The 12,142-nt window shown below is 35.9% G+C and overlaps 1 long non-coding RNA gene across 3 annotated transcripts; it reads right to left on the bottom strand.

Annotated features, from left to right (window-relative positions):
* Positions 1–5,590: 5,590 nt before the first annotated feature.
* On the bottom strand, positions 5,591–8,342 carry LOC145101793 (uncharacterized). Of its 3 annotated transcripts, none has more exons than XR_013705823.1 (3): positions 7,566–8,342; positions 6,690–6,760; positions 5,591–5,941 (listed from the first exon to the last, which is right to left on the bottom strand). It is a non-coding gene; the product is annotated as an uncharacterized LOC145101793 (long non-coding RNA). The 3 variants fall into 3 exon arrangements; XR_013705824.1 differs by lacking the exon at positions 5,591–5,941 and having other exon boundaries at positions 6,240–6,760; positions 7,566–7,675; positions 7,881–8,340; XR_013705822.1 differs by lacking the exon at positions 5,591–5,941 and having other exon boundaries at positions 6,240–6,760.
* Positions 8,343–12,142: the final 3,800 nt, after the last annotated feature.

Below are 12,142 nucleotides of genomic sequence, written 5' to 3'. Positions count from 1 at the left end.
TTTTGGAACGAAGTATGATTCTCCTTAATCGATTTAACCATTTCGACAATTTACGATTCCTCTTCTCAGCCATACTAGTGCACTAAGATGTCCTTAGAGGATCAATTGCGATATGGTTCTTAATCATTAAGACGATTATAAAACACAATATAAAAGTACTCTCCCATCTTTTCAGATTGGAGATACTTTTATCTTTCTGTCTTATTGATTCTTCTTATTCGTTCTTCCATTCATTGAAACTTTTCAATGATTCAGAATTATATTTAATCTTGTAAGCATAACCATATTTACTAGAATTTTAGTAAATCATGACGAATAATCTTATTGTTCTTTGTGGTGGACTTGACTAGTACTCAACATTGTGTACCAGTTCTCCTAGTCCTTCACTTGATTCTTAAGGAATTAGTCTTAATTTTCCAAATATGAAGGGTCTCATTCATTATACAATACAAGTTGTATGATTCCAAGTTTCTGTCCAATTGAAACTCGGATGATGAGAATCTTTTCTTATTTGGTAAATTCTCGACATTGCCACAAATAACACAACTAAGAATCACATCCATTTCAACATTGCTAAAAAATAGAAATACACAAACATCAATTTTTCATACATGCCATTGCAAGGAAATAATTAGACAAAACCCAAAAATTTACTTTATTTATAAAAAGTGCGGAAAACCTTGTCCTTACAATGCAATTCAAATGAAAATTGTGTTATTACATATTCCTAAGCAATCTATCACAACTCTCTAAGTAGCAGCTCTAAAAATCTATTCATCGAATCATGCGATCGAAATCCATTTCTTTGCGATCAGATTCAGCTCACTTCTTCCTTTAAGCTTCCTCTCTTTTCTTCGATCCTACAAAACATTAAAATGTAATCTTATCACATCATGTATTAAGAATAAAAAAATAGGAACTTATAGAGTTAGTTAATGGATTTTACCTGAAGTAGAGCCATACGTCTTGACTCTCCCATCTATTAGATCTCTCAGGTAGACAGGGCAACTTCGTCTCTAATACCCCTTCTCTTGGCAATAAAAGCAAATTGACTCTTTTGGAACAACACATAGAACTACCTCAGACTTTTCCTTTCTCTTATGGTCAAAATTTTTGATCATGGCATACCTTTTGTTGCCATTACCTATGTCCATGGAGGTTTGGAAAGTAGATCTACCAATCAACTTTGCTTCTCCAGTGTGCCAAATCATTACTGATTCAGCAGCAACAAGCAAATATGTGAGATCAATAAGGGTCACGTCATGGTTTATCATATAGTACTTTCTTACGAACTCACCATATGAGTCAGGAAGCGATTGTAGAACCCAGTCAACAGTCAGCTTCTCATAGACAATGACTCCCAATATTCTTGACTTGTCAATGTGTGATTTCATCTCTAATACGTGTGCACATACTGACTTTCCTTCTTCATGTTTACTTACCAAAAGGGCTTGAGTGAGCTTGAACTTTTCAAGCCTTCGAACTTGCGGGTCACGGAGAACAATAGGAGGAGGTGGAGGAAGTAAAGAATGATCTCTTATTCCTCGATCGAATCGTGGAATATCGTCTTCATGTGGAAAGCTTGTTCCAAGGGATTTGGGAAGACCATAGTTAGAATCAGACATCTACAAAATAGGAGAAAATTCAAGTCAATTGATTGAGTCCTTAATAAAACACCCAATTGAGATATTAAGGCTAGGATCCAACACAATATTCTACAATTTAGAAGAGGGATATCGTAATCCAAATTGTAGAACATTTGTGTGACATCCCCAAAATCACGGCCAGAAAAGACTGATTTCATTTATGCTTTTTAAAATAATTTCAGAGTAAATCCTTTTGATTTAAAAGTGTTGCGGAATTTGTTCCCAAAACAAAACATGATAAAATAATATTTATCAAAGCATTTCATCAAGAGATGCATTTTCATTATATAATCAAAACTCGGGATGTCATGTTCCGATACAGACCATAAAGCATAAACGATAACATTACAAGTCATTCAACAAATATATACATATACAGACTTGCAAACAAAACAACTCGATGATTCATCCATCTTACGCCCTTGCACCACTTCCTGTAATACGAATAAACTGAGTGGGTCAGGCTTGGGAGCCTGGTGAGCATATAGGGTTTTCAACCCACAATAATTATATTTAATTTCAACAATCCACAATAAATAAATTATATTTAATTTCACCAACCAATCACTATCCCGATTACCCATTCCCGTTATCCTCACTTTACGTCCCTAAAACAACATCTATCTCAAGGGACCTAATCTAGGATTTTCATCGGGACGGACATCGCTGCTAAGGGGTTTCCTCAACAATAGATATCCTAAAGGCAACCATGAGGGGAATAGAGTACACCGGTGAACACATCGTTCACAACACCTACAGGTGATGAACCTGCTAGCGTTCCACTAGACTGTCTAGAAAGAGTCTGTGGTCGTTATCCATACTCCGCTGAATAACTAGATCAACAACAACAACATTGAGGCCTCTCATCTGTTTATTTCACACCAACTATCTACCCATGTTCTACCCAACATATTAGTAGATAAAAATATATATTTTTATACATAGTTTAAAACCTGTATAGCATTTTCATTCAATATATATTCCACATAACAGATGAGGCACACCCACATAACACATATTTCATAGAGAATAAATCAGATCTATGAGATAGAAGAAAGTGAATATACATTCACACACATAACAACAAAATTATACACATAACACGTATTTCGTATAAAATACTTCATAATGATGCGTTAGAAGAAAGTAACTACACACTCACACATATAAACACCAATATACTTAATACACTCAAACCATACTTGTATTATTATCGTGTTTGTGAAAGGTAGTATACACTCACTTGATCAGAAGATGATCGGACAACACTACGGCTTGTAGAAGTAGTAATCCTCAGCAGATCTGGAAGATCTCTACAAAAATCGAACTTCTCGCGGGCAGAGCTTCGGCTCGGGAATCGCACTTTTCGGGATCTTGGGATCGTAAAACTTCCTTCTTAACTTGGATATGAGATCCGGGGTGTCGGGATGGCTTGGGGGTTTACGCGCAGAGCTTCGGCACAAAAACGAGGAGAAATGAGCAAATAAGCTCGGAACCCTCGCATCCTATTTATAGGAGGCTGGAGCCTCGGAGTACGCGGGGCGTACGCCTGTACGCGAGGCGTACTCGCCCGAAATCGTCATGGCGTTCGTCATCCGAAGAACTCGAGTGCGAAGGTCGTCATGCTTCGCTGTACGCAGGGCGTACAGCAATACGCTGGGCGTACTTCGGATATGCCCGGTGACTCCCCTTCGGATAATACCAGGTTTAATAATTAAATTTAATTATTAATTATTTAATAAACTTCAAAATTCATATCTTCTTCATACGAACTCCGTTTTCGACGTTCTTTATATCCACGCATAGGTGAGACTACGCTCTACAACTTTTGTTTAGACTCCGTCGGCTAATTTTGACTTTATTTTTATTATTTATTTTTAATAGGCCGGGACAGAAAATTTCGTTATAAATTCATAACTTCTTCGTTTGACGTCCGTTCTCGCCTAACTTTTCATCGCTTCAATACCAACAACGAGAGCTTCGATTCTTGTTTAGCTTGCTTCGGCTAAAAACCGCTCGATCTTAAATCGAGTATTTCGGGCTGCATACGGCTAAGTCGAAACTTCAGAAAATTGTAACTTCCTCATACGAAGTCAGATTTGGGCGTTCTTTATATATTCGGAAACCTCGTTTCAACTACTACAACATTATCCAAAGATATCAAGTTTATTTTACACTTTAATTTTGACGCTGATTTTTATTCTTAATTAATCAAACCACATAATTAAGCAATTAAGCACAAAACACATAATACTCAAATAATATACTTTTATTATTTCAAAACGGGTTACAAAGGTTAACCTAGACTATTACATTGCTAAAAATGGCAAGCCCGGAAACACAGGCGTTACAATTTGAAGGTAGGTAAATGACTATTTACCAATTTCCACCATGAAAAAGGAAATTTAAGTTTTAAATGAGTTGAAATTCCTAGATCTTTTGAGATTCATTGAAATTTTCAATGACATATTTAAATCTCGATTGTGCCCTTCATTTGTGACTGGGATGCTGAGGATCACAAACAAGTTGTGGATAACTATGCAAATTAGCTTGGTACTCTCGATGCTAAGAATCACCTAATCAATGTGCCAGTTAACCATACACGCTCCATTGATCTATGATAAACATCAAGCTACCCATTTCCATCCTTCATTGGTCCCACATTAGTGTGCCGGTTAACCACACACGTTCCACTTATCGACCAATAAGGGTGCAATGTGCAATTTCATGGATTTGCACCAATTCCACATTTCTCTTAAAGTAACTAAGATTTGTGAATTTATAAAAGTATTTAGTTACTTCGTAGTTCATTATACTTATAATGGAAGGTTGTGTCCTATCCTACCCGTTCGGCTAACAACCTTCCACTAGTCAAGAGTGCGGTGGGTAAGAGCGGATACCTATTCAATCGCCATTTTATAGGCAATTTCCTTAAACACCCCTTAGAGACTAGCTTTGTAAATGAGGCCTACTAACAGTAAGACCGACTCTTTACTTATACATATATAATATTAAACTTTTAATTCTATATATTATAAAGGTATATTTTACACTTTTAAAATACTAGGTGGTCTAATTTAATAAATTATGCCTTTTAGTTTAATTAAATATAAACCATATCATTATGGATTTATTAACTATCTTTTAATTATACATTTAATTAACTTAATAAAACCATAAGGGTGTAATTTTAACTTTTCAAAAACTAGGGTTTTAAAATTTAATATTTCAAAAATTAAACTTTTAATCAAAATTTTAAATTCCAAAATTTGAGGACAAGTTTTGAGACCTTTTCAAAACATTAGGGTTTAGAATTTAAATATTTCAAAATTAACTTTTAATCAAAAAATTTTAATTCCAAAACTTGAGAGCAAGTTTTGAAACTTTTCAAAATATTATCAAGAACATTCTAGATCAAATTGCAAATAATAACAATTAATCAAATAATTGGTGATTCTCTAAAATTGACATAATTCAATTATTTGCAAGATAATTCATCAAATAATTTAAACTAGAAGGTGATCTCGTAGTTAACTACGAGACGTTTTTTTTTTTTTTCTTTTTGTGTTGTATGTTAGCAACAAAAGTTGAACAACAAAAAAACATAGTATTTCTTGTATCATGAACAATAATTTTTTAACTGAGGACATATTGTTTGTATATTAGTCAAATGTGTTAAAAACACTTTAATAATGAAAAAATCATACCTTTAACTTTTAAAGTCGTTACAAAGCTAGTAATTTATGTACACAAGAAAAAACATTGAATGGTTCTTAGTCCTTGAGTACATTTTGTATAGATTATTTATTCTAAATAATATTTTAATTTTTATCATTTATTTAGCCCTATTTATTAGGTCATAAAATAAGTTTCCACACACAAATATTATATACATATAATATGATACAAATCACTTTTATACAAACACATACATGATTAAATGATTTTTCTTCATTTGATCGCAAGAAGTTTACAATTGTTGATCGATGTAAATACTTATTTTTATAATAAATGTCTAGCGATAATCGAGAGCGTTACTTTATTATTTATAAAATTAAAGAAAATAATTTAATATAATTAATAAAAACAGGGGCCCACCCCACCCCTTTGTCTTCTCAAATAAACAACGATAACCACCATTCATTTACTGATATCCCGACCACCACAATTTCGATGAACACAAAACAACGGTGTATATTCTTCATCTCGTCCCAATCGTTCATCCACTAGGAAAAAACATAGCCCCAAATCAAACAACCTTCATGTTCAACCGCTAGACAAAACTTCCACCAACTCTAGCACCGAAAATAAGAAAAACACAAACTCAAGATTTTCAATTTACATAAAGGAAAACCCTAGATATGAGTTTTTCAAAATTTAACCAATAATACTAATATAATTTTACTCATAACCTCTTTAAGCAAACCCAACCTTATTAAATATTATTAACTCGTATATATAATTTTACTCATAACCCCTATAATTTTACTCCTAACCTCTTTAAACAAACCCAACCTTATTAAATATTAGTAACTCATATCTATCGATCATTTTCTTTAAAACAAAGTGGGAGAAAATTAATCCAAGAAAACAAAATAAAAACTTTTTGTATATATTGACAATTTTTCTTTTTACCAAACACACTAACCAAGATTTCCGATAATGCCATTGCCATTGGCCCTATGTACTACTGTAAGATCAAATAAAATTACATATTTACCCCTTAGATCTTAAAAACTGAATTGGAATGAATGGATGAAAAGCATATATATTGATCTTTCCACTGTGTTAATCCCATATAATTCCTCTGTTTTTTTTAATTCTTGCAATATTCCAGTAACTGTCTTGACTCCTTGCTGCTATTACATTGATTTAACATATGATTAAATGAAAAAGTAAGTACCAGCTACAATTACAAACACAAATAGAGGTTCAATTCACACGTAATGTGATCAAAAAATTAAACCAAATGCCTGAAAGGACTCAAAGTCTCAAACACACAACTCTAATGATATTCATAGTATCCAAAACTAAAACTCTTACTTGTTTTGGGAAAATCAAGGTGATCTTCTTCACGCCAAGAGACCAAAACAAAAATGCTTGAGGTTTAGTCCCTGGAAATGTAAAAAGAAGAAACATAATCCATGTTTATCAGTAATGTATGCTCCAAAGTAAAAACTGATATCTGGGTTCGTTAATACCGACAACAGAATGCAAGCAGGCAAGGGTAAATATGACATTTTCTTAGGGGGGATGGGTTTAGGTTATTAAGTTATGTCTAGAACAACAAAAACAAAAACATATACATATAAATCCTCCGATTCCACAAAAAAATAGACAAAAACATATAAAATGCATGACTACACACACTAAAACACATAGATTCCATAACATTATGTTTATCAAAACAAAAATCTTTAATTATTTTATCTTGAAGAAATCGAAAGTTGCAAAGACGGTTTTAAAGTCAATAGGAGACATATGTGATAGTTGTAATGAGAACTCATCAAATTCATAAAAACATTCAAAGAACAGATCCAGAAGATCTAATCTAACAAATACCTAATAATTGAAAAAAAAAATCACAATTTGTAACCGAATGGAAACAATGAAATCAATGTCTAATGTTGATTATCATATAAAAATTGTTGTTATTGTCAGGATTGGAGTCAATGAACTTGTAAGCATCAACATACTTGTTCTTCCAGTTAGCTCCATTTTCAAAGCACCTAACGCAAATGATGGAAGTATTGTCCTAATATATAAAATCAGATGTGAAAAAACTAAAGATAATTTGATAACTATGTTTTTTGAATCAAAAGATAGCAAAATACACACGCCATATCTTTATAGGTAATGAACAAACGCATATATACTGTGGACACACAGAAAAAGAAAAAAAAAATCGACTAATCATACCTTTGTATACTCTTTGAAGAATCTTTCACTTTTCCTTCTTCAAAACACTGATTGGATATTAACAACAAAGGTTACTCTTTCAAAGCCTTTCAACCCTAATCTCAAGTGCACTGCAAATATTGCTATTGTCAATATCCACATTTTTACCCGCAATTCAACCATTAAGGGAACATACTATTGACGATAAGCAAAGTCAACTTTTGTCAAACAGTTGGTGGGCAAGAAATAAGAGCAAATATAACACAAACACATATATACCTTAAAAAAGTTTCAAAACAAAACCATTTTAATATATATTTCGTACAACATACTCACCCGTGGCGCAGGAAATTTTGAAAACAGACCAGCTCTCCTTATTCAAAAAAACATAACACAATTCTTTAAAATCGGTTCATCATTTTCATGAAGGTTGGTTTTTGTACTCAAATGGATCTATTCTCCCATCCGATCCACAACACCATCTTGTACATCCCATGAAACCGAATTCTAGAACTAATTCAGATTTTCGAATTCTAAAGTCGCTGGAAACATGCACGATTCCCTTTTCGTACACAACTTTCACCGCTCGTTTCACCAGCTCGTATGTTGAAAAGACCGATATCTGGGTAGAGAGAGAAGGAAGGAGGAAGACATTGTGTATTTTTTAAGGGTTGAGCGTATTCCAGAATTTAATCGAACATTAGGAATAACAAGGAAGGAGGGGAATTAACGATATGATTGGTGGAGAAAGACGGTGACTTGAAATCAACACAGCCGAGGAACTAAATAGACAATCTTAGAAAAATGTTGTGGCTAAATTATGAATGAGTCAAAAGTCACTATTGATAAGGACGATGCCCTTTAATACATGTATATGAATAATCAAATTTTATCAAATAAGAAAATAATAATTCAATTAAATGACAATTATCTTATATTTTGGCAAGGATAATCACATAATATCAATAAAATTTGGATTTTATCAATAAAAAATGTTTATGGTAATTATCTATCATCAAAATCAGCCAAAATCCGAAAAAAATCCTGAAATATCCTCTGTCTGACCCCTAGACTCGCCGATCAGGGACTGGACTTGCCGAGTCAGGCTGACTCACCGAGTTCATCCACTGACTCGCCGAGTCAGGTCGCGCAAAGGGCAGAAAAACGATTTTCAGCAAGATGAACATACAAGGCATCAATAAAATAGAAACCAATCAAGGCTCTGATACCACTAATCAGTTTTATACAAAAGAACATCTTATGTGCTCATAAAAACCCTAAAGCTTGGATCTAGGTTTCTCTATTGTACATGCAATTCACCAAGACTTATGAACCCTAGGTCTAGCATACATATTTCAAAATTGTCATATAAAACAGATCTAGATGATCACCTCTACTAGAATGGCTTGAATCTTCTTGTCTTGGATCTTAGAGTCACAAAGTTCACTCCTCTAAACCACTTGGGTTGTGGTGACTTGGTAAGACATGTGGAAGATATGGTGGATAACCTATTGACCCATGTTCAAATCCTGGCACTACTCAGCCCTTGTGGCCATGGAGGTTCGCCTGCAGTGACTCCAGTGCATGAGACAATGTCTCATGTTTGCAGCGGGGGATTAGTCAGTGCGCGTAAGCGGCCCGGAAACCCTCGTTAGGGAAGTTCCCTTTCCAAAAAAAAGTTCACTCCTCTAATGGCTTACAAACACCACAAGCAAGAGAATGACTTATGAGAGGAGAAGAGGTCACCAAAACGTCCAAGAACCCTTAGGGATTACTTCCACACGTTTTTGGGGCCTTATGGGTTCCTTATATAGTGAGGCTATTAGGTTTTTTTAACTAGGAAACCCTAATCTGGCTGCTTAGGCCCTAAGCAGCTAATGGACTCCCACATTAGAAGCCTTGGATGAATTCTAATGGGTTTCCCCATAGATTTCATCCACTCCAACTTCTATGGAGTCCATCAGCCCAATATCCAACTATCACACAATTGACAGTTCTAGTCCCTTTTATTTAATTAATGACTTTTAGCCACGAAATTAATTCTCAATTAACTCATGTTTAATCTTAATTAAACAATATGATTTCTCCTTTAATATATTATTCATATAATATATTAATAAACCATAATAACCTCTCTCTCTCTCGATAAATCATCCTATCAAGTTACTTTGGTGAAGGCAACCCAAAAGGACTATGCACAACTGGGTCAAGTACATACCAAATATAGTTACGGGCTTAGACACTAATCCAACACTTAGGGCCTACTTCCCACGTAAAGTTGCAAGCTTTACGTGCATGCAAGGTGCTAAGGGTCAAAATCCAGCTAAAGAAGAGTTTCTAGGTAAGGAAGGGCCTTTATCTTGCTAAAGACTGAAGCTTTATGGCTATAGGGATCAAGATGAGCCTAGATCTGAAGTTGCAACTTTAGATCTGGCCCAACGCCCGAAATGAATCACCATCATGCTAAAAATGGTTATATTCTCAATCATGGAGAGGATCTAGCTAAAAGAAAGTCAAGGTAACGAATTTTTACCTTCAAATGATGCTAAGATGGAGTAGACTTCAGATCCACAACTTTTCCTTGCTCCAAACTCCTTGGCCTTCAAGCTTTTCTCACCAAGATTCACCTTCTAAGCTTAACAACACACAAATATGGAGAGTGAATACGTTTTAGGGTTTCTGAGCTCAAGGAAGGCTATAAGGGAGGCTAATGATCCTTTAAATAGGGTACAAAACCCTGGAAATTAGGGTTTCAAACGCCAGCTCCAACTCATCGAGTTGGGTCCTCCAACTCGTCGAGTTGGCCACTTAAAATCTGCCACCAAATTCGCTCCGACTTGACGAGTCAGGACATCCAACTCGTCAAGCAGACCTTTCAACATAAATAAAAGACTGAAAAGTTTATACCTAAGAGTTGGGGGTGTTACACCCTCTATCCAGCCGAGTTACTAAGTCGAGCTCGGCAAGCCAAGGGGTCGGCGTGGTGTTTGCCGAGTTCGATGACGAGCTATCCGAAGTCCACATCCTCTAGCCTAAGATTTTTGTAATGATTTTAGGAATATTTCAAGATGACGTTTAAAATAAATTTGTGGATTCTTATTGGTCAAGCATTGTGTCAATCCCTTTGACTTTTAGAAAATTATTGAATCCTAATATAACTCACCAGACCTTCACATTGTCAGCCTACGATTTTAACATATATTTAAGTAAGAGTAGAGAATGAAGACATTAAAGACCAACTTGGATATTTAGAAGGCCACCATGTAATAGTTTTCCTTGAATTGACGCTACAATATCATATTGAAAACCCTCCAACTTTAAACTTTTGAACTAAAGCGAACCCTAACCCTAACAAAGAGAGTGCAGCTGCCATCATCGGTTCATCAGCCGCCACCAATCCGTTTCCGATCAACGGGCGGTTACAGCGGCCACCGGACTTCCACCATGCTTGCTGCCGGCAAGGGAGAGTCTTAGGAGTCGGAGTTTTTGGGACGATGGGGCTGTGAGAGTTGAAAGAGCAAAGCCGCTTCCAGTCGAGTCCAAGCACCTTTCCGTTCGCTCGCCACCTCGCTGAAGAGCGCCACCACGACTGTCGGACGTCGTGCGCAACGCAGAGGGTCGTCATAGCTAGATGGCGCGATCGCTGTTATCATTTTACGGCAAGGAATCAACCTCCTCTTCCTTGTTACTTTCGTTGAGTGCCTCAGCTCGCGTTATACAGCTTGTGTTGCCGGCACCACTGTTACTGATATTTCTTTTCCGTTCATAGCGTCACCCTCCGTCGCCGTCTTCCTCAACGATTGAAGATTAGCTGAAGTGCGTGTTCCAACTCGTGGAGGTGTCAATGTTTCAGTGACTGTCGTGCATTGTTGGCCGGAGAACAAGAGAGCCACTATGGCAGCCGACCATGGTGGCTACCGATATCCAACCTCCATCTGCCGTCGCCGACCACCTTATGGTGGTTATGGGTGTGATTAGTTTAGTGTGTGAGCGTGTGTTTATTTTGGTAATTTCTTTGTAATTGTAAAATTTTGATTAATGAAAGAAAACCGAAAACCACCACCTTAGGGTGGTGGCTGCCGCCACCGACTGCCGTGTCGGGTGGCGGTGTGCTTTGTCTCGATTGTGTTGATTCGTTTGGAGGGTTTGAAACCCTAATGGGCCCAAGGAAGCCCTAATGGGCCTAATAAGACTTAATGGGCTTAATAAAACCTTAATGGACCCTAATAAAACCCTAATGGGCTTAATGACATTCTAGTGGGCCTAGTAGGCCCAATAAAGCCCTAATTGACCTAGAAACCCAACAAGTTAATAAATGGGCTAGTCTTTGGGTTGGAAAACACTAATGCCAATTAAACTCTAATTTTGAGAATTAATCGGGATGCACACTAGAATTATTTAATAACTTGGAATATTAAATAATAATTATTGACAAAGATTAATCTAAGTAATATTGGACTTAATGGATTAAGCCCTTAAGGGATTAAGTAAGAAACACTTAACCCTAATCGTCATTTTATGTGAAACCCTAGTTTCACTTGGGCTTTGAGTTGGGCCTTTCGATTGGGCTTTGGTAATTGATTTATTATTGGGCCATC

Source organism: Lactuca serriola, chromosome 4 (genome assembly GCF_051521515.1).
Source record: "Lactuca serriola cultivar US96UC23 chromosome 4, Lser_US96UC23_V15, whole genome shotgun sequence".
NCBI lineage: Eukaryota > Viridiplantae > Streptophyta > Magnoliopsida > Asterales > Asteraceae > Lactuca > Lactuca serriola.
This window is presented reverse-complemented; position numbering and strand designations above follow the sequence as displayed.